This window comes from Crocuta crocuta, unplaced genomic scaffold (genome assembly GCF_008692635.1).
Source record: "Crocuta crocuta isolate KB4526 unplaced genomic scaffold, BGI_CrCroc_1.0 scaffold132, whole genome shotgun sequence".
Lineage (NCBI taxonomy): Eukaryota > Metazoa > Chordata > Mammalia > Carnivora > Hyaenidae > Crocuta > Crocuta crocuta.
Genome location: NW_027528611.1, coordinates 2941996 through 2963580, shown reverse-complemented (window position 1 = coordinate 2963580; position 21585 = coordinate 2941996). Strand labels below are relative to the sequence as shown.

General features: G+C 38.2%; 1 protein-coding gene and 1 pseudogene across 2 annotated transcripts in view; one reads left to right on the top strand and one right to left on the bottom strand.

The window, feature by feature from the left end:
• The window catches only part of FKBP5 (FKBP prolyl isomerase 5), a 110777-nt gene extending 89198 nt beyond the window's left edge, over window positions 1-21579 (bottom strand). For both annotated transcript variants that reach the window (XM_077754908.1, XM_077754907.1), the window contains exons 1-2: window positions 21493-21579; window positions 15821-15926 (exon numbers count right to left, since the gene is read on the bottom strand). The gene's annotated coding sequence lies outside the window, so the exon portion shown is untranslated. The remainder of the gene's footprint in view (window positions 1-15820; window positions 15927-21492) is intronic.
• On the top strand, window positions 13287-18684 carry LOC144224010 (large ribosomal subunit protein eL30 pseudogene; annotated as a pseudogene).
• Window positions 21580-21585: the final 6 nt, after the last annotated feature.

Below are 21585 nucleotides of genomic sequence, written 5' to 3'. Positions count from 1 at the left end.
TCTGTTTTGTTAATTTAACAGCTGCCTCACTTTGGTTGTTCATTTTTGCTGCTTTGCCATTAGCATCTTGGAACGCAACAGTTTTCTAGTTATCCTAAGAATCCTGAACACCATGAGCACCTGCTGAATGTGAAATCTGAGCAAGACCCAATACTGGGAGCCATAATGGGAACAGAAATGAGTAAGGCCAAAGGTTTTGGTGAGGTAGGGCAAAGAAACATTTTGATTCAAGATAACTGGGATCACGTATGAGAGAACTACAAAATATCTGTAAGGGTAGGGGAAAGATGGTGATTTATAAAGCAGGGAAAAGGCGGTAGTATTCCAGCTGGTTCTTGAAGGATGGACATTAATTTCAACTGGCAAGGGTGTGGGGCAAGGGCGAAACCGAGGCTGGGAAAAGAACACGGCACATTCCAGAGCTGTGTCTCGAGGACAAAGTTGCTAGGGAAGCGGGAAAGGTGAGAGAACAAGGCACAGAATGCTCTCGGAGCACAAAGAGGTCCCTCTAAAACATAGCCAATGACTATGGGCGCCGAGGGAGACAGTTTCTCAAGGGCAAGAAACACACAGAAAAACACAAAGATATGAATCATCACGGCCCATCCAAGGAACTGCGTGTAATCCAACTTGGCTAAAGTGGAGGGTACATGTGGAAAGGAGGCAGGGGATGCTAAATAGGCAGAAGCTGACTGGGAAGGACTGTGTGTGCCAGAATAAAGAATTTGAACTTCATTCCAAAGGAAATGGAGAACTGAAGCAAAGAAGTGACAATCAGACTAGCTTACAAAAAATTACTCTGGCAACACTCCAACAGCTTCCCATCTCACACAGAATAAAATCCAAAATCTAAAGTCCCTCTTGCACTTAACACCGCGCACGCTGGTCAGCGGCGATCTCTGAAACTGCTTCCTATTGCTCCTTCTCTCACTCACCGGTTTCGCTACACTGGCCTTCTCACTATACATCCCCTCCAACGTGCGTCTCCGTACAGCTTCTGCACTGGCTCTTCCCTCTGCCTAGGACTCCTCCCCGGGGCACAGTTTGTTCCCGTACTTCCTTCAGGTAGGTCTCTGTTCAAATACTTCTTATCAGAAAGGTCTTCCTTATTACCCAATATAAAAACAAGTAACTACAGCAATCAGCCCTACCATTTTTTCCCTCCACTTACCACCTGGCACATATATTTACTTGTATGGTGCTGGTCTCTCCTCACTAGAATGGTAAGTTCCAGGATGAAGCCTCTCTCAATAACCCTACAATGTAGGAACTGTTATTGCCATTTCCAAATGGTGAAATTAAGGGGCATGATATTGCTAGTGGAACCAGGCAGAATGACTCCTGAGGTTGTGACTCTAACCATTGCACACAGTGTCAGAGGTCCTGACTTTGACACGAGATCATTTCCTGTGAGTAGGCTCCATCCTGAGAAGCACTGGGATAGTAAAAACTCTAAATTCACACTATATCCTAAAAACATATGGAGTCTTACCATTGGTTATTAGCCAAGTTTCAAAAGCCAGGAAACATTTTTGTAAATGATCAATTAAAATGTACAAGGTATCTGGCCTGTGATGTCCCTCCCTGAGGCCTGGATTGACACTCCTTAGACCCTGGGGCCTGCTTCCAGCTTGCTGAGGCCCATGGGCTGGATCGTAAAGGACTTGCACTGTGTCTTCCATGTGCCCCATCTTCCTGCTTTGTTTCCTCTCACTTCCTTGGCCTGCTGCTCTGGCCAGGAGCTCAGTGCCTTTCTGTGCACCCCTTCACCCTCTTTCAGAAAAAGCTGTTCTCAGGAAAGATCTGATAAACTCCTTTACTCTTGGGTATAAGTGACTAATAATACCTTAAAAATGGAGAAAAATGTACAAGGTTATCTGAACTTTACCCAACAAAAAGCTTTTTTTTTTCTTGTTTAGGACCCATAGATAATAAGATGAAAAGATTTTATGAAACTAAAAGGAACAAAAGCAAAGGACACCAAAACTCAAGTATAATATTAACCTCAGGAATAAAATTAACTCCACCTTTAAGATAACCACTAAAATTTTCTGAGGTATCACTACCAAAAGAAGGACACATTACCTACCAGAAAACACCAAGTAAATATTGAATTATATGCAGATACAAATCCCAATTCTTTTCCTGCTCCTGATTATAAATTTCTTCTTTGCTTGACTACTCTTTCATCCCATCTCCCATTATCGAGAGTATCCCTTTTAGAAATGTAGTTCTCCACCAACTGCTTTTCCCCTGTCAACTACACCATACCAGAATTTACCACTCTTAATATCAACTACTACCTGTATAATGACCAAATCTAATTAAAATTTCTCTCTCTTCTCTTTCGCTGTTTTTGATCTCAAATTGCCTGACTATAAGTAGGACCCTTTTATATCCCTACCTTTTCAGAGAAAATCAACTTTTTGAAAATTGTCCCCTTTTCTATTTACTTCATTATCTGTACTATCTGGCTACTCGCCTAAGTTTACAACTTCAATATATTTCTTCTCCATTTAATCAACAGGGCTTGCCAACTGCTCATTGTGTCTTCTACGATCTTATTTTCCAAATCCGCATCTATCACCATATTCTGGGGTTTCTTCATTTCCTTCCCGAATTACCACAGTTTTCCAGCTGGCCTGCCTACTTCCAGCCTACTCGCTTCCATTCATTCCATACATACTGCCAGTAAAGCCTCTCTCACACAGCACACTCCCAATTCAAGGACCTTAAATAGTTCCCCAACACAAGTCCAAACTTCTCAAACCAGTACTCAGGGCCCTCCTTCTACCCCTTCAGACTGTCACTAATAAATGTTTATCTTACACATTCTAAGGCAAAACCCCAGAAAACCAACATCTTTGTCTCCCATATCCAAATCAGTGCAATGCATACGGTAGATCTACAGACAACACAAACCACCATCTTTCACTTCACTTAAACTAATTACATCAAGCAATGGGAATACATTAATCTATCATCTTCTGAACAACTCAAATTCTATGGGAAGGATTCGTTTTCTAAAGTTAAACCCTTCTGGGGTACCTGGGTTAAGTATCTGGCTTCAGCTCAGGTCATGATCTCACGGTCTGTTGAGTTCAAGCCCTGTATGGGACTCTGTATTGACAGCTCAGAGCCTGGAGCCTGCTTCAGATTTTGAGTGTCTCGCTATCTCTGCCCCTCCCCCACTCTGCACGCTTGCGCATGCTCTCTCTCTCAAAATAAAACATTAAAAAAATTTTTTTTAAGTTGAACCCTTCTAATCAGCAAAATGAAAATGTATGCAGTTATCAGTAAATAACACCCCATATCCTTAGTGGAAGTACAAATATTTTAAAGATGAATTTGCCAATATATATAAAAAGTTTAAGTGCAAAATATTCTTTAGCTCAGCAATCTTCCAGGAAATTACCTATAGATAGTCTCACAGAAGAAAGAAAAATTATATGCAGGATATTAAGCACAACACAGTTATAATAGTTTAAAAAAAGACACAACTGAAGCTTCCTTACTGGACTATTATTATATGTCCCCACCAATGGAATATTATGCAGCAACTAAAAATAAAGTAGCAGCTGTACATGAGCTGATATGTAAAGATGTTTAAGAATGACCGGAGGGGGGGAGGGGGAGGAAATCACAGAACAGAATGTACATTATTATTCTATTTGTGTAAAGAAAATGCATATACATTTGTGAATGCAAGAAAATATCTAAAAAGAAATATAACAAACCACTAATAGCAGCTAATTCTGGGATTGGGATTCAGGGAAAGAAACAAGGGATTTTTACTTTATGGGGTCCACATGCATGTATAGGCACATATAAAGCCTTTTTTAAAAGAAGTATAGTTGACATATTATTAGTTTCAGGTGTATACTACAGTGATTTGATATTTACATATACTAGGAAATGCTCCACAATGAGTAGTTATCACCTGTCACCATACAAAGTTACGACACTGTTATGGACTATACTCCCTATGCCGCCCTTTACATTCCCTGATTTATTTTATAACTACAAGTCTGTGTCTCTTAATCCCCTTCACCTATTTTGCCCATCCCTCCACCCCTCCCTTCTGATAACTACCATTTGTTCTCTGTATTTAGGAGTCTGTTTCTGTTTTGTTTCTTAGGTTTCACAGAAGTAAAATCTTAAGTATGTGTCTTTCTCTAATTTATTTCACTTAGTATAATACCCTCTAAGTCCATCCATGTTCTTGTAAATGGCAAGATTTCATTCTTTGTTATGGCTGAGAAATATTTGTGTGTGTGCGTGCGCGCGCATGCACATGTATATATCATGCCTTCTTTATCCATTTATCTTTTTTTAATATATTTTCTATTTTATTTTTTTAATGTTTTATTTATTTTTTAGAGAGAGAGAGAGAGACAGCATGAGCAAGAGAGTGTCAGAGAGAGAGAGAGAGACACAGAATCCGAAGCAGGCTCCAGGCTCTGAGCTAGCGGTCAGCACAGAGCCTGACATGGGGCTCGAACTCACGAACCGTGAGATCATGACCTGCGCCTAAGTCAGACGCTTAACCGACTAAGCCACCCAGGCACCCCTATCCATTTATCTCTTCATGGACAATTAGGCTACTTCCATATTTTGGATATTGTAAATAACATTTCAATGAACATATGGGTGCATGTACCTTTGACTCATACCTATCTTTTAACAAAATAATCAGTATTAAATTTTCACTTAAGAAAGAAAAAAAACAAAAAAAAAGGACTTTTTAAAAAATGTTCATTTATTTTTGTGAGAGACAGAGCATGAGTGGGGAAGGGCAAAGAGAGAGGGAGACAGAGAATCTGAAGCAGGCTCCAGGCTCTGAGCTGTCAGAACAGAGCCCAACACAGGGCTCAAATTCACCAACCGTGAGATCATGACCTGAGCTGAAGTTGGAAGCTTAACTGACTGAGCCGCCCAGGCGCCCCACAAAAAAACACTCTTAAATACAGAGAACAAACTGGTGGTTGCCAGAGGGGGGGTGGGTGGGAGAATGGGTGAAATAGGTGAAGGTGAGGGCCAAAATTCTAGTTACAAATAAGTCATGCATATTCCCTACAGCATAGGGAATATAGTCAATAATACCGTAAAAACTTTGTATGGGGCCAGATGGTGATTACACTTATCATGGAGTGCACTGAGCAATGCACAGAATTGCCAAAAAAAGATGTACACCTGAAACTAATATAATAGTGCATGTCAATTATACTTAACAATAAATTTTAAAGAGAAGAAAAGGTTGTGCACAGCAAAGGCTCTTAATTTTGGATGAACGTAAACTGATCCGATTATCCACAGAGCAAGAAATATAAACTACTCAAAATGCTTACGAGAAACTCATCCATTCATTCAACAACCATTTAAGGAGCACTTACTGTGGGCCAGGCACTGTGCCTGATGATACTGATATAACAGTAACAGGAAAGCCCTGGTCCCTGCTCCCAAAGAGCTTATAGAAAGGTCTTTTGTCTCCATTTTTCCTATTTCCCCTGTAAAAGCCTTGCACTCTGACTTGCACATCTATGTTCTCATTATGCCTATGGTTCCCCATAAAATAGATACAAATTAATAGGATAATTATCAAACAAAAACAAAGGCTTTAAAAATTGACTCCTATTCCCTTTATAATTAATTCAAAAAGTTACTAGAAGCACAATTTGTAGAAAGAATAGCTCAACAAGCACACTTTAAAATTAATAAAAAGTAACCTAGGAGTACCTGGGTGGCTCAGTTAAGTGGTTAAGCATCTGGTTCCTTGTTTCTGCTCAGGCCATGATCTTACATGCCAGAGTTTGAGCCCTGCATCAGACTGTGTGCTGACAGCGTGGGAGCCTGCTTGGGATTCGCTCTCCCCCTCTGCTTCTGCATCTGTCTCACCCCATGCTGCACACACATGCACTTTCTCTCTCTCAAAAACAAACAAACAAACAAACAAACAAGGAAACTAGATGCTAAATGAAGGGAAATTAAGAATATTTGAGGAAGGGAAAAATGTTATAGGAAATATTAATTTTCTTCAACTTACACGTTTACTAAATTTTTGTACAATGAACATGTACTACATAAGAAGTTCTATAATATAATATACAAGAGAAGTATAGTGAGGTCTTGTTCTCTGAAAAACATCTATTGCAACAACAAAGCAGCTACCACACACAGTTCAACTTCTTAACCTTCCATCCCAGTCCCTTTGTGGTCTGGCCTTGTTGAGACTCCCTGTTTTGTCAGCCCCAAGTCCATTCCTCCCCTCCTCTCCTGGAAGCAACATTCTGGGACTTTCCACCGGGAACCACTGCTCCCCACCTCCTGGAGTGGAACCAATCCCCAATCTTTGACAGTCCTTGCTTTCTACCCCCTTGTTCGCCATGATAGTTTGGAAGTGAACATGTGACTGTGGCAGATATAAACCTTAATCAAGCTTGACAAGAGGCTAATTTTAATGAGACTAGTAAAATGATTATAAATACAGACATAGAATGCAGCAAAATTCCTACAAAGAACATTGTAAAAAACAGAATTCTCACTTAATGTAGCAGTGAAATAGTCATTAGTTACCTCTTTTGTTGAAATATACAACAATGGAGCAGCAACAAAAATAAAAAATGCCTTCTACAATGTTAAAACTTCCCACTTGTCTCAAAGATTAAGAATGTTCAAGCCATACAAATCATATCTTGTTAAAAAAAGCTATGTATAGAAACAGAAAAAACAGGTCCCAGGCATATACGTTAATCACATCTCCTCTGACAGAAATTTTAAAAATAAGTTCAAAAATAAAGACTCCAATGTAGTGTTTTATGAGGCACCTAAAATGCTATAATATGTGAAAAAATAAAACTTGACATACATTTAACTTTTGAAGTCATTTTGGTCCATTATTTTCAACACTAAAGAAATACAGAATATATTAATAAATTATAGAGAAACAAAGTTCAATTTTAGAAAATTAAACTTACCCATCAGAACTTCCTAAAACGGACTACCTTGTAAAACAGAGACCCTCCCTTCCCAAGAACTAGACTAAAACCCAAACTGCAATTCTCTGAAAACATGACATCCTTGAAGAATTTGACAGATGTGCCAGCTGTTTTATTTCTTGAAAGTGTATATTTGAACACATATAATAATCTGTTGCATTTTTTTTCTAGCATTGCACAATGTTCCTGGCCTGCAAAGCACATACTGCATCTATTACCATATTTTAGCATATGACAGCATTGTTACAAGAATCCATAATATTCATCTCTGACTAAACTCACATATAAATTTTTCAGTCTTTAAATGGTCCTGGATTTCAGTTCTATATGTTTTTTCCACAAAGTCTCAATACAATAACATTTCCTGAACTTTTAGCTTTTAGTTTCCTGTTCGTCAATGGCTACAACTCTAGAAGCAATGCATAAACACACCCCAGCCATGGTATTTCCACTTTGACGACAGTGGACATGAACTTAGTATGACCAAACATAACTACAGCGCATATAAGTGGTATAGAACATCTAACACAGCAATAGCAGAAATTTAGCAGTTTTCAAAAATGGAAATATAAATTATACTATTGGTATAAGAATGACAATTACAAAACAATCTTTCTTTCTCAATGTAGGAAAATTACAGGACTCATACCAAAACAATCCTCCAAGTACAAAAGAAGTTGCAGGTCAAAAGGCAGATTAAAAAAACAAAAACAAAAACCCCTTCTCTCTTCAGAAAAATGAAGATAGAAAAAAGAAACCAAACTATGGGAAATATAATAAGTGATTGGATGCAAAGCTTTGAGGATATGGGGGAAAAATTTGTATACATCTGTGGATTATACAATTCAACTTCAGTGTTTAAAAATGATAAAGTAGGGGCGCCTGGGTGGCTTAGTTGGTTAAGCGTCCGACTTTCGCTTAGGTCATGATCTCGCGGTTCGTGGGTTCGAGCCCCACGTCGGGCTCTGTGCTGACTGCCAGCTCAGAGCCTGGAGCCTGTTTCAGTCTGTGACTCCCTCTCTCTCTGACCCTCCCCTGCTCACGCTGTCTCTCTCTCTCTCCTAGAAATAAAAAATATTAAAATAAATAAATAAAATAAAAATGATAAAGTAAAATTAGTACATCAGTAAAAATGAATCTAGTGCAGATGCCTACTTTCTTCAAAGGAACTTAAGCAGGATAAGCAGAAGTCTGGGGCATTTTTATGTAACCCACGCCTTTTTCTTTCTGTAATCATGGGAAAGAATATAGAACATTATTACCAGTTGCAAAATGATTTCATGATAAAGTTATACTTAAAGTGACTAAAAAGTATTTGTATACCATGCAAATTTCCAAAATGCATTAAGGACACATTGTCAAAGTTAAAACCATACATTTCAAGGGGGAAAAAAAGTGTGATACTGATTTATTCAGTGGTTTGGAACGGAAGTTATTTATATATGGAAAAATTATCTACTCTTGTAAAAAGGGAGTATTTATTGAGCATCTCAAGTGACCAGAAACTAAGTTTAGAGCTTTGTAAACCTTCCATTATCTGGATTTACATAGGAAAACTGTGTCAAAGAAAACAATGCTTAAATAGGTTTCTCACCATTATTTGTGGCATATAATACAATGTAAAAAGCTGGACAAGATGCTGACGCAAGAAACTACTGTAAGAGAAATATAGGGTTGGGGGCTGTGAGGCCAAAGTACCAGAGCTCCCAACTCTTCACACTAATCTTACCAGCACTTGACCTTACCAACACTTGATTTACCATCAATCAGTAAAATAATAGAAACAAAAAGTCTACTTTTTTTGAGAATGCTATTTATGTTTACAACACTATTATATTTATAATTTTCAACTCTAAAAATGAAAGAAAGAAACCTTTTTCTTCTCAAAGCAGATTTTGGAGTTTTGGTTTCAATTACTTTAAGAATAGTAATGCTCATCCGAGAAATGTAATCACAGGCTTCTCATTAAGAAGTATGAATTATGGGGCACCTGGGTGGCTCAGTCGGTTAAGCATCCGACTTCGACTCAGATCATGATCTCGCAGTCCATGAGTTTGAGCCCTGATTCAGATTCTCTGTCTCCCTCTCTCTCTGCCCCTCCCCACTCAAGCTCTCTGTCCCTCTCTCTCAAAATTAAACATTTTTAGGGGCACCTGGGTGGCTCAGTCAGTTGAGTATCTGACTTCGGCTCAGGTCATGATCTCAGAGTTTGTGAGTGCGAGCCCCGCATCAGGTTCTATGCTGACAGCTCAGAGCCTGGAGCCTGCTTCAAATTCTGTGTCTCCTTCTCTCTCTCTGCCCCCTGCCCCTCCCCCACTAGTGCTCTGTCTCTGTTTCAAAAATAAATAAACATTAATTTAAAAAAAAAATAAACTTTTTAAAAATTTCTTTAAGAAGTGTGCGTTCTTGGTAGTAAAATTTTTTTTTCTTGGTTTTTAAATAGTAATAGTAGAAGAGTTATTGGTAGTTCTACTATAATTACCACTCAGGATGGTTGAGAATCAGACTAGGAAGGACAGTAAAAAAAAACCAAAAACACAAAAAACAAAAAACAACCACCTTAGTTTAGCTCTAAAAGGGGCAGGCCTGCTCATTAATTAGCTGTGGAACTTGAACATGTGACTAAACCTCCTCTGGAAATCAATGTCCTCATCTGTAAAACAAGATGGCTCGACCAGAGGTTATTTCCTTCCCTTACTTTTTCTCTCTCGCTCCCCCTAGCCCTTTCTACTTATGGCCTTAGTGATTTAGGATCTAGACTGGGGTTTCTGAGGACAGAGAGGAAAATTTGGAGAAAAGGAGTAAGGATTATGTAAACAACTAAAATGTGGATAGAGAAAAAGTAAAAGAACTCACGTTTATAAAAGGAAATGGACAAATGGTTCAGGATAGATCATGAGTTTCATTGTCAAAATTGGCTTAAGCCCACGTTTCAGTTATAATGATATCAGGAAAGAAAGAGAGAAATGCCAGAGTGCCTCACAAATAACTCCAGAAATCCTCCCAATTTCCCTCAGTACCTACAGAAAAGACTTCCTAACACCAGACTTAATCATTCATAACCCTGCCTCTATATAGTCACCAACTATTTTCCAACAGGTTATTCTTCTCAGCCGATCTGGCCTCATCACTACCAACAAAAACCTAGAAGATCTCCCCTTCATTATCACTCAGTGTTCTATCTGAAATGCACGCTCTCGTCTCTCAACTTGTACTAATAATTTATGACGCTCTAACCATGCCTGAAGCACCATTCTCAGTACTTGACATGTATTAACTCATTTAACTTTCTCAATGATCCTGGGAGAGGTGAGTAATTGTGCTTGAGATTAGCATTTCGACACAGGAGCCTATCCTCTTAGGCAGCTAACCAGTCCTTCAAAGCTCAGATTGAGTTCTGTCACCCTTCTGAAGTTTTCATCTCCTTAGGGATTATTCGGGCCCCTCGAGTCCTTAAGTAAACCACTCATTTGCCACTTACCATGGGGCCTAGGTTGTTGTTTACCTTTTGTGCATATATTCTATCTTTTCTAAAAACAAGGTCTTGTCTCATTTATTCTTAGCAACACTACTTAGAACCTAAGAGAACCTAATGCCTGAAATATAAAAGTGCTTACTAATGAAACTATAATGGCATTTATTATTTACTGAAGACATATACCAGGCTCTGGACTAAGTGTTTTATAGGTACTGACTTCTTTAATCCTCACAACTGCCCCTCCTCAATATTATAGGTGAAGAAACGAGGCTCAGAGAAGCTCTGTATGCTGTCCAATATCACACCAAGTGGGAGTGATAGTCTTACTTAAAAGAGTCTGTACCGTGTTCTTATTGCCCAGTCTACCAGAGAACACCTTGAAGAAAGAATCAGTCCTAACTGCAATTCAGTTCAACTAGTGCTTACTCTACAGCATGACCCTCAACACTAAGGATTCAGGATCAGAGAAGTACAGCTGCCGCCCTCAAGAAGTTCACAGTCCATTAGGACTTCAGGACCAAACTATCACTGGCAGAGGCACCGTCATCAAGACTTCAATATTTTAACTTAGAGTTTAAATCAAATATCATATTAATCCTTGGAAACTCTCACCCACACCACTCATTCTCCCTTCAGGCTCCCTCACTCCCTCTATCTTTGGACTCCTCTCTTTAGCTTTTGTATTATAGAAGGGTCCCATTAATCCTAACTATTAGGATATCTAAATTTAATTTAGTGACAGCTCAGACTCAAGGATCTATCTGATGAATACATGTCACTATGAAATATGAGCAGTGAAGAACAGCTAGGAAAAAAAGCAGTAGCAAATGGCAGCCAAAAGACTATGAAAGTCACACTGTAAAGAGAAGTAAAAGCAATAAAAGAAGGGAAACGGACAAACACAAGGTAGAAAGTAGGAATCCAGGAGAAATTCAGTGGAGAAACAGATAAATAACAACATTAAAATCTAATCCACTTTAGGAATTCTAACTCCTGGGGCGCCTGGGTGGCTTAGTCGGTTAAGCATCCGGCTTTCACTTGGGTCATGATCTCGCGGTTCGTGGGTTCGAGCCCCGCGTCGGGTTCTGTGCTGACTGCCAGCTCAGAGCCTGGAGCCTGTTTCAGTCTGTGTCTCCCTCGCTCTCTCTGGCCCTCCCCTGCTCATGCTGTCTCTCTCTCTCTCCTAGAAATAAATAAAAAACATTTAAAAAAAAAAAAAAGAATTCTAACTCCTTCAATTCTTTCTCTTCCTAGCCTCTAAAGGAAATTTTGTAAAAAACGTATGTATATGAAGCAATGGCTGAAAAACTACTAGGAACAGTATATAAATTAGGAGAGTTTTTTTTTTTTAAATGAGAAACCATTTGTTTTAGAATTTCAGAGAAGCAAAGAAAACTTATAATACTATCTAATCCAACCCACTCATTTTACAGTTAAAATAAGGCTCAGAAAGGTGATTTTAATTTGTCCAAGACCATATAGCTACTTAGTAGCAACACCCTTGAATCTCATTCCAATGTCTGCTCCTCCAGACAGAGCTTCCTAGCAATGTATTTTACTTCTCCATTCTCCACTCTTAATAACTGAGTTTCTGCATAAGCATCTCAGAATCCACATTTTGTTCCTAATTCCCATAGAAAATAATCAAATATTCCAGATTATGTGAAGCAATATGGAATTTAGTTCTTTTATTCCCAAAGTCAGTAATCTCTAACTGGGTCCTGGTTCCTACCAGGAGGAAATTCAAACATTTCCCAGAAGAGCAGAAAGAAAAAAAGATCTCTGTAAGTTGACCAACTTATTTTCTGTTTCTATTTTATACCCTCCTAACTAACCTGAGGCTCCTATCTTTCTGACAAATATCAATTCCAGGAGCCTGTAAAGAAAAATAATGAAAAGAGTATCATGTCACTTTCAGCAAAAGTAACTTTTAGACAGGAACTATCTTGGCCAGGAAATAAGGCACAAGGGAGAAGAGAAGAATTTCAAGGGGCGCCTGGGTGGCTTAGTCGGTTAAGCGTCCGACTTTCCCTTAGGTCATGATCTCGCGGTTCGTGGGTTCGAGCCCCGCGTCGGGCTCTGTGCTGACAGCCAGCTCAGAGCCTGGAGCCTGTTTCAGAGTCTGTGACTCCCTCTCTCTCTGACCCTTCCCTGCTCACGCTGTCTCTCTCTCTCTCTCTCCTAGAAATAAATTAAAAAAAAAAAGTTAAAAATAAAAAAAAAGAGAAGAATTTCAAGTAACCCATATACTAGTACTTTTAGCCTTAAAACCATCAAGCAGTCCTGAAAGTGTGTAATTACACCTAATATTTCCTTAACTGCAAAGCACTTGGAGATATGGGCTGGAAGGAACTCACGCTGGGCCATTTCAGTGGTCTAAGAAAGTCTGCTGCTTACACCCTAAACCTCCCCGCCCCCCACGATAAACTGTGGGCCCTGCCAGCCACCGTTCTCCAGGTTATTTGAGCTGAGTGATTTTGAAGTCTTAATATCATCTTAGTTCAAATACAGTGATTACCTAGGCCTTCAAAATAACATCTTTGCCTACAGAGGGCTGACTGAAGCCTTCCCTGGAAGAGACGAAAATGCCTTAGTTTGCTTTAGGAACATAGCTTAATTTTGGTATGTATGAAGTTCGTCATAGATTAGGGATACTCTCGTACTTTAACATGTTAACTAAATTAGGACAATTGTACTAGAAATGAAAAGGACAAAAAAATAAAGACATTAAAAAGTCAGAAACGAAGTGTTTTAGTGACTCACTGAGCTTAGTTAGGAAGTAAAGGAAGAGTGAAAAATGACCAACAAGAATCATGGAGCTAACAGGTAAAGAGGAAAACGGGAAAGAGATTTCTGCCCGGGGCTGGGGAGTATGGGTGCTGGTGTGCCGCTGCTACAGAGATGGTATTGAAACAGATTTAGATTCAAGACCTAAAGGGCCTCAAGTTTGGAAGGCTTCAAGTTTAAACAGAAGATCCAGATTTGTGGCCTAAGAGCACAGCAATAATCAAGTTTTTAGAGAAAGAGAAGGTTACAGAAAAGAACTTTTAAAACAACGGCATTCCTCAGATAATACACTTTGAAGATAACCTAACCTTCCAGATGAATACTTCATTATGTAGACACAGAATATTTGGGTTGCTTTGTTCTAAATGAAAAGCTAAAACATTATTTTTTTTTCCTCAGGCTATGAATTGACAGAGAGGAGCTAAGGATTAAAACAGTTTCATAATTACTATTTGTCCAAAGCCAAGTCTCTGATCTAAAACACACTGCTTCTGAAGTTTCTATGTTTATAACAAAACTTTTGGAAAACAAGGAGAGAAAAAATCTGATGCACAATAGTACTACCATTTTATAATATTTGTGAGAACTTAATAATCTTGAAAACACCTTGGGAGCACGTGGGTGGCTCAGTTAAGCATCCGACTCTTAATCTTGGCTCAGGTCATTCATTATCTCATNGTGTGCACTCTCTCTCTCTAAATATATAAACTTAAAAAAAAAAAAAAAAAAGCACACGAAACAAAATGTTGATAGTTAATACATCTGGAGAATAGGTATATAGAGGTTCATAATACCATTCTCCCCAGTTCCGTATAGTTTAAAACTACCATTATTAAAAAAAAAGCCTACCTACACATATTTTTAATCTGTATTAAGATAAAAAAGGGGCGCCTGGGTGGCTTAGTCGGTTAAGCGTCCGACTTTCGCTTAGGTCATGATCTCGCGGTTCGTGGGTTCGAGCCCCGCATCGGGCTCTGTGCTGACTGCCAGCTCAGAGCCTGGAGCCTGTTTCAGTCTGTGACTCCCTCTCTCTCTCTGACCCTCCCCTGCTCAAGCTGTCTCTCTCTCTCCTAGAAATAAATAAAACATTAGGAAAAAAAAAACAAATAATAAGATAAAAAATATTATTATTATTATTTCTATTATTTCTATCTGTAGTTAAGGTTTGACAACTAAAAAAAACAAAAAACAAAAACAACTTGGAACCAAAATTCTTACAGATAAACATTTCAAATAATGTTTTATTCATTCTTAATAGACCAATGAAATTGAGTGTGTATGAAAGGGAGAAAAAAATCCTGTGTCATTTTAGAGAAACATGAGTATGTTCATTACATGCAAAGTCCTTTTATCCATGTTAGTTGATACTGAACTTTTGTTATTTTTCTCTTCAATGAACTTACAATTCTTGCTGAAGAAAATATACAGTCCATATAAATGTATGGTTTCGGTTAGCAAAGGCAAAATGAGCATTTTTCCCCAGTACCAATGACTGCTTTGTTGAACCTGCTGGTTAGTGGTCATATTATTTCAAATATCTTCCACTCTACTAGGTAACCAAATAAACAACTTTCTTATATAGATGCAAAAAAAAAATTAAAAGAACCAAGACCCATAAATTATACCTAACCCTAACCTGTAAAAAAAAACACACACACACACTTAAAATTATATAAACTAATATGTTTATATAATAAATTATATTATAAATAAATAGATGTACTTTAAATCAAATCACTCTACTGAGACTCTGACAGCACTGGAACTAATAGCAACAAATTTGCTACTTAGATTTGCCACTTACTGATAACCAAGAATAGTTCATACCACTTATAAGCACCTAGCTTTCTATGAGCACCTGTCTTTCCTCTGTATGATAAACAGCACCACCCAAAAAAGACAACCAGATTTGTTTGCCTCATGTTCATCTGGTAAGTTCCAAGACAATAAAAAGTATACATGTCTGTGCAAAACCTGCACACTGTAGGTGTGCAACTCTTTTTTTTTTTGCCCCTGAGAGAGAGCGAGACAGCGTGAGCAGGGAGATGCCTGGATCCGAAACAGGCTCCAGGCTCTGAGCTGTCAGCACAGAGTCTGACACGGGGCTCGAACCCACAAACCGTGAGAGCATGACCTGAGCCGAAGTCAGACGCTTAACTGACTGAGCCACCCAGGCGCCCCTATGTGCAACTCTTTTAACAGGAATAATCACACCTTCGCTCCCCAGAAAGCTATTGCTAGCTATCAGTCCCATTCTCTAGGTGACATGTGTAGCGTAACAAAATAAGGCAGGCTTTCCCTGCGGATACTTCTGCTTTGAATCATTTTCAGAATCTCGTTTCTTCTAACAGAAATTTGTCACCAAGAAATTTCAGAGAGAAGCAGTATAAACACATATATGGAAAGACAAGAGACCGCCAGTGATTCTATTCTTCTCCATCATCGTTAAAGCACTCAAGTCTGCCTCAAGGTATTTCATTTTGCGGATAACAAGATCATTCTCCTCTTCAACGAATTTTTGTAGCTTTTTTTTTTCCTCATTAAAGTAAAAGTTACATACCGTAAAATTTCCAGATCTTAAGCAGTCAGCTCAGTACGTTTGAACAAGCGTGTACACCAACAACTGGTGAATCTGGACGTTCCTTGGGCTAGGTCTTGCAACTTTTCTGTAAGTTAAAAAGTATATGAAAATAAAAAGTTACCCAAAAAGTGTACACTTGAATTTCCACTACCCAAGTCAAGATACAGAATATTTCTATTTCCCTAGAAAATTCCTTTTTGCCTCTTTCCAGTCAACCACAACCCTTACCCAGAAACCACTGTTCTGATTTCTATCACCATACCTACAGTTTTGCCTATTCTTGTATTTTTCAAAAATGGCATCAGTTGGTACATACTTATGCCTAGCTTCTCTTGCTCTGAATAATATTTCTGAGCTTCATTTATATTGTATGAATCAATAGTTTATTCCTATTGTGAAAAAAAGCTGCTATGAACATTTTACATTAGTCTTTTTGCAAATATGTACTTTATTTCTCCTTGGTGAAGTAACGTTTCATTTAAAAAGGAGTGGGTACTTCACCTATAAATAAGCTTGTAAAGTCATACAGTACAGACAGATGGACTGAATACTTATTACACATTATATACAGCAAATATATATACAGATGTATAGAACACAAAATATAAAATGTAGATATTTTACCTGTGTGTGTATGTGTGTAAATGAATAGATTCTGAGAAGTCCAACTGGGACCAACAAAGATACATTTTTTTTAAATGTATAAAGCTCAAAGTGAAAACACATCTAACGTGGGAAAGCTGTCCATTTCAGTTTTTCTTAGTAAGTATTCTGTTTTAACCTAAGAATAATTCAAAGGAGAAACAGATTTCTCTCTGTATGAGTTACTCTGTCATGTTTCAATGAAATACTTTCTTCTCATAACAAATCTCCCTAAACTAGACCTTCAAAACATTAAATGTTACCTCCACTATAATTTTTCATGTGAGGAGTAAAACCCAAAATGTGTGTTAAAAGTACAAATTTTATTTTATCGTCTTGCTTTTTTTAAAAAAAAGAAGTTAAACAGGGAAGTAATATTGGCTAATACTTAACATGGGTAAAGACCATCCCATCTTCATCGAGAATATATTCTGAAATGGGCTCAATCTCTAGGACGTTTTCTCCACCCCAAGAAGCAATGTACTGCAGCATCAAGTCTATGAAAGATACATCTTGACTTTGGAATTCTACTGTGCAATTTTCAGCTGAAAGTAGAGGTTCTTTAATTTCCAATGATAGTAACATTAGAAATAAACACATAAATCTGATTGTTGAAGATAGCAATTTGAAATTCCCAACGCTGCTCTTGATAATCAGACTATCATTTCCAGGGGACTAAATAAAACTGGCTCCTCATTTAACATCACCCATAAACTGCCAAGATGGAGGCAGAATGCTACAAATGGTTCTAGAAATTTACCACTGCCTGTTTTTCGGAAAGGTTTGCAACTATAAATGGGAGAAAACAACCCTCTTGTAATGTTTGATCTTGTACATCTTTCATTCCTCCTCCCCCAAAATGGGCAATTTTAAAAACATACCATTCTAATGTACTACATTTTTAACCTTAAAAAATATTCTTAGCATTTGGATGTTTCCTGACTTTCACAGATATGTAATTATTTACTTAACCCATTACTCACTCTGAAAATACATCACTTTCCAATAATTGTACCATTTTCTAAAAGAACAAGGAAAACAGCCTCGATCAATCGTTACAAAAACAGCAGCTCTAAACCACCATAACCCCCAACTTTCATTATCTTTTTCCTGACTGTTTTAGATAATTACAATTTTATTCTTATTTTTAAAGTATCTTTCTTCCAGACCAAGAGCAGAAAACAGGTAGAGCCAATTATATAGACCCCATACTCCCTCTGGTGGTCCTTCCCTCTCATTAACTAGATGTGTTCCAAAAGCCGAGAAGTAAATACTAATAAATAAAGCATAAAATGATCTTGCCCCATTTAAGGATTATAGTCTTACATGTTTAAGTTTCAGCTGAGTACAGGGCAATTCTCTTCATAACAAACTGTGAGGTACAAATTATTTTGAGAACTAGAGTTTTGGTGTTTCAAAGATTGCTAAATATCCTCAGTAACCTGTTAAATTAGTTATAAGGGTGCGTAAGGCCCTACAATAATTTTAAGCTCTCTTTTGACAGAAGAGTCATCTAATGGAATCTTATTTGCAAATTAAATCACACTTAAGTGGCTATTGTTTTAAAATCAATAATTATTTACATACCAACAACCACGCAGTCTCCTCTGTGTGTAGATTTAATTTTCTTTACACCACTTTGGAGATACNGCCTGGATGGCTCAGTTGGTTAAGCGCCCCACTTCGGCTCAGGTCATGATCTCACGGTTTGTGGGTTCCAGCCCTGTGTCGGGCTCTGTGCTGACAGCCAGCTCAGAACCTGGAGCCTGCTTCAGATTCTGTATCTCCCTCTCTCTCCGACCCTCCCCTGCTCAAGCTGTCTCTCTCTCTGTCTCTCAGAAATAAATTAAAAAACATCAAAAAAGAAATTAAAAAAAAAAAAAAAGACGTCGTCACTGGAGTTGATTGCCTCTAGGCTCCAGCTTGATCCGATAAGGGGACAGTACATGATGGGGTACAAGCAGATAAAATGATCAAAGATGGTCAAATGAAACTGCTCATCCTAGCCAACAACTGCCCAGCCTTGAGGAAAGGAGCACTACACTATCTTGGCAAAAACTGGTGCCCAACACTACAGTGGCAACAATACTGAACTGGGCCCAGCATATGAAAAATACTACAGAATATGCACACTGGTTATCACTGATCTGGGTGATTCTGGAAACACTAGGAGCATGCCGGAAAACACTGGTAAAAAGTAAATCATGCAAAAATTGTTTTTAATAAAACTGGCCAGAGGTAGGGGAAAAAAGGCACTGTAGAAAATTCAGAAATGTACAATAATGAAAAAACAAAATCTAATTATTAATCAGCTATGTGAGAAAGTTCAGGGGCACCTGGGTGGCTCAGTCAGTCACGAGCTAAATGTGGAGCCTGCATATTCTCTCTCTCTGCCCCTCTCCCCTGCTCACACGAGCTCTCTCTCTCTCAAAAATGAACAAACAAATAAATAAAAAAAACACACACACACTTCTGTTAAAAAACAAAAAGTTCAAATAGTTTCAGGGTGCCTGACTGGCTCTGTCGGTGGAGCATGCTACTCTTAATCTCAGGGTTGTGGGTTCAAGCCCCACACTGAGAGGACAAATGACTTTTAAAAAAATAAAATCTTTTTTAAAAAGTTCAAGTTGTTTCAGAATTATAAAATGTCTGTATTTAACTGTATTAATTACAGAATTTAGTGTGCAAAACATGGACAATACAGATTTTTCTTCACGAACTGTGAAAAATTATATTAAAGGCCTGTTTAGAGATATTCTTAATGCTAGGTATAACATGCATATTGCAGTCAAATAAAGCCATATTCCTATCTAACACTGTCACTTGATTTATCCTCAAATTAGCTATTTTAGTATATGTCCTTGTTTTTTTGTGGCTTTATTCATTCAAAAATATTTGCCAACCCCAAAACACAAAAGGAACCACACCTGAGGATAAATGCCTTAAACACACTCAATATGTTTATGGTGTAGATGTAAGAATTCAACTTATGCTTAATTTTGAAACTGAAATGTGGTTGATAATTTTGATATGGTCTACCACAAGTTAAAGTGGACCAAAACAAAACAAAAAAAACCAGTAAAGTACCTAAAAACTGAACTTGAAAATGGGCTTTTAATTAAAAGACATTTTTATAAAGTTGCTAAAATATGCTTCTGTGTAAATAAAACATGAAATAAAAGTTTTATTTATTATATGTGGTATATTTAAACAGCACCATAGAATAAGGATTATAATAATTACACATAGTAAATTACACATAGTAGTTAAAACTAATATATTCCTATACACTTTAAAGAATAATGATTCAAGTCATCCAAAACAATGAGAACCCCAGACTTTTAAGACTCCTTACAACTATTTACGTAGAATAAAATCCACTCTAACAGGGACGAGTCACTGTTGAACAAATCTACCCTAAGTATTAAAAAGACAGCTCAGCTCTCATAGCAATAACTTTTTCTACAGAAAGAAGATGCTCTTTCTTCTCTAGACTGATTTGTTCTAAGCTAAGAAACCTTTAGGAAACTAAATAACCCAAACTATGGGTTCTTTTCCAGCCCAAGAACAAACAGAAAATTGAAGATTTAATTAGTTGCCTAATCCAGTGTTTTAAGGTTTTCATGTTGAACTGGATAAAATTATGTGTTTTTTTCTTTAAAAAATCACCCCAAATTAAAAACACGTATATTTGTTTTGTTAAACGTTGGAGGGACAAAGACCTCGTAACATTTAACTCTATTGTTTTAGAGATATAAGACACTTCATAAAGACCATCTTTGATTTTGTTTTAAAATCCCAGTCACAACTAGCGTATTGGTTAAAGAGTTCAACTTTAAGGGGTGTTACTAAACAGCTAGGTGAATAATAACCATTCAATGAAATACTAACAAAGTAGCATAATTAAATCAAAACTGTAATATTGCTTTTAAAAAGTTAACACTCCTCTAGATATAAAACACACAGTAGAAAAGAATTAAGTCAGCTAAGTCAAATTACTCACAAATAATTTAAATAGGTATAAGCTACGTTTAAAAAATAATCATATCCTATTTTTAAATGTATTTTTTTTTCTGTAGATGCCCAACATTGGTCAGGTCCACAATCGTGGATTAAGTGGAGGTCAGTAGGGAGAGAGACGCAGAAAATGGTAAGTGAAGTACGACAAATAAAATTTTCCCAAAAAGAAGAAAAAATTCTTCAAGTCTATTCTTCAACTTTGATTCAAACACCAAGAGAAAAAGCTACTACAATTTTCTAAAGTAAAAACCCCTTTGGGGGTGGGGGTGGGGATGCAGAATTCCATAGACCATTCAGAAGCTTAACCAAAATATGCCTTAAATTTTCCCCTGTCCACAATCTAACAAAACGGGAAGACAATGAAAATAAACACTCCTGTCTACTCCCATCTTTCCAAAGAAAGCTTCCATTCAATGCTAAGCCGTATTCCACTGGAAAACATACTCCAGAAAAGTAAATCCAAAACCACGAGCTCAAACTACTTCATGCAGAATTTACTGAATGGCGGCCAAACGTTGTACACACTGTTCTGAACCACACTGAAGGATATCAGAGTTCTGCATTCTCCATTTACTAACTTTGTACCTTCCTTCCTATGCTTTCGCCGCCACTGCAGAAACCGATTTTTTTTTTTTTTAAAAATAAGGCCATTTCCCTCCAGGCACGTCAATGGAAAGAATGCAATCAATGCACGCTGACCCCTTCAAACTGTTTCTTTCTTTCTTTTCTTAATTAATACTGGGTTGGACCCCTATACTATGGCCGGCACACCTTTTTAAGACTTCGGCGGAAGGAGTGCTAACGTTCCAGGAGCGAAGCGACGAAGGAGCCCTAAATCAAGTTGCAACCTGGCACGAGAATCATCACCTGTTAGACCGGCGCGGCGCGGNCCCGCAGCGGCGCGGCGGCGCTCTGACCGCGAAAGAGGGAATTCGGTTCCCGGGGCGCCGCGGCCGCCCGCCCCATCCCTGCGGCCATGGCGCCGGTACCTGTCGCCGTGGCTGCTCCTTGGCCCCTTCTCTCTCTGCCTCACCCTCGCGCCGCTCGGCCCCCAGCCCACCCAGCAGCCCGTCCGCGCGCCG